The 1,600-nt window shown below is 42.2% G+C and overlaps 1 non-coding gene across 1 annotated transcript; it reads left to right on the forward strand.

The window, feature by feature from the left end:
* The first annotated feature begins 1,108 nt into the window (after positions 1 to 1,108).
* Positions 1,109 to 1,216, forward strand: LOC148548687 (small nucleolar RNA R71). The gene has a single exon (XR_015898935.1). It is a non-coding gene; the product is annotated as a small nucleolar RNA R71 (small nucleolar RNA).
* Positions 1,217 to 1,600: the final 384 nt, after the last annotated feature.

Genomic DNA, 1,600 nt, shown 5'->3' on the forward strand with positions numbered 1-1,600 from the left:
GTCTCTTCTGAGGCAATGTCAGTTGATCCAGATCACTTAGTTCATTGGTGAACAAGGGATGTTCATCTTCCCATGTCTCAATACCAAATAATTTGGCATTCAGCTTCATGATTGCACCAAGAAACTTGGCAGTTTGCTCTTTAGTAACATCCTCATTCTCTTCAAAAGAGGAATACTCATCAGAGCTCATGAATGGCATAAGGAGGTTCAATGGAATCTCTATGGTCTCTAGATGAGTCTTAGATTCCTTTGGTTCCTCAGAGGGAAACTCCTTATTGATCACTGGACGTCCCAGGAGGTCTTCCCCCTTGGGATTCACATCCTCCTCTCCCTTTACAGGTTCGGCCATGGTGCCTATGTCAATGGCCTTGCACTCTCCTTTTGGATTCTCTTCTATATTGCTTGGGAGAGTACTAGGAGGGATTTCAGTGATCCTTTTACTCAGCTGGCCCACTTGTGGTTCCAAATTTCTAATGGAAGACCTTGTTTCATTCATGAAACTTACAGTGGCCTTGGATAGATCAGAGACTAAGTTTGCTAAGCTAGATGGATTCTGCTCAGAATTCTCTGTCTGTTACTGAGTGGATGATGGAAAAGGCTTGCTATTGCTAAACCTGTTTCTTCCACCATTGTTAAAGCCCTGCTGAGGCTTTTGATCCTTCCATGAGAGATTTGGGTGATTTCTCCATGATGGATTATAGATGTTTCCATATGGTTCACCCATGTGATTTACCTCTGCTGTTGCAGGGTTCTCAGGATCATAAGCTTCTTCTTCAGAAGATGCTTCTTGAGTACTGTTGGATGCAGCTTGCATTCCATTCAGACTCTGAGAAATCATATTGACTTGCTGAGTCAATATTTTGTTCTGAGCCAATATGGCATTCAGAGTATCAATTTCAAGGACTCCCTTCTTCATAGGCGTCCCATTACTCACAGGATTCCTCTCAGAAGTGTACATAAACTGGTTATTAGCAACCATGTCAATGAGTTCTTGAGCTTCTGCAGGTGTTTTCTTTAGGTGAATGGATCCACCTGCAGAAGTATCCAATGACATCTTAGCTAAGTCAGATAGACCATCATAGAATATGTTCAGGATGGTCCATTCTGAAAGCATGTCAGAAGGACACTTTTTGGTCAGTCCTTTATATCTCTCCCAAGCTTCATAGAGGGATTCACCTTCCTTCTGTCTGAAGGTTTGAACATCCACTCTAAGCTTACTCAGCTTTTGAGGAGGAAAGAACTTGGCTAAGAAAGCCTTGACCAGCTTATCCCAAGAGTTCAGGCTGTCTTTAGGTTGAGAATCCAACCATATTCTAGCTCTGTCTCTTACAGCAAAAGGGAAAAGCATGAGCCTGTAGACTTCAGGATCTACTCCATTAGTCTTAACAGTATCACATATCTGCAAGAATTCAGTTAAGAACTGAAAAGGATCTTCAGATGGAAGTCCATGAAACTTGCAGTTCTGCTGCATCAGAGAAACTAATTGAGGTTTCAGCTCAAAGTTGTTTGCTCCAATGGCAGGAATGGAGATGCTTCTTCCATGTAAATTGGAATTTGGTGCAGTAAAGTCACCAAGCATTCTCCTTGCATTGTTGTTGGG

The sequence above is a fragment of the Arachis ipaensis genome, chromosome B8 (assembly GCF_059453495.1).
Source record: "Arachis ipaensis isolate K30076 ecotype BB chromosome B8, ASM5945349v1, whole genome shotgun sequence".
Classification (NCBI taxonomy): domain Eukaryota; kingdom Viridiplantae; phylum Streptophyta; class Magnoliopsida; order Fabales; family Fabaceae; genus Arachis; species Arachis ipaensis.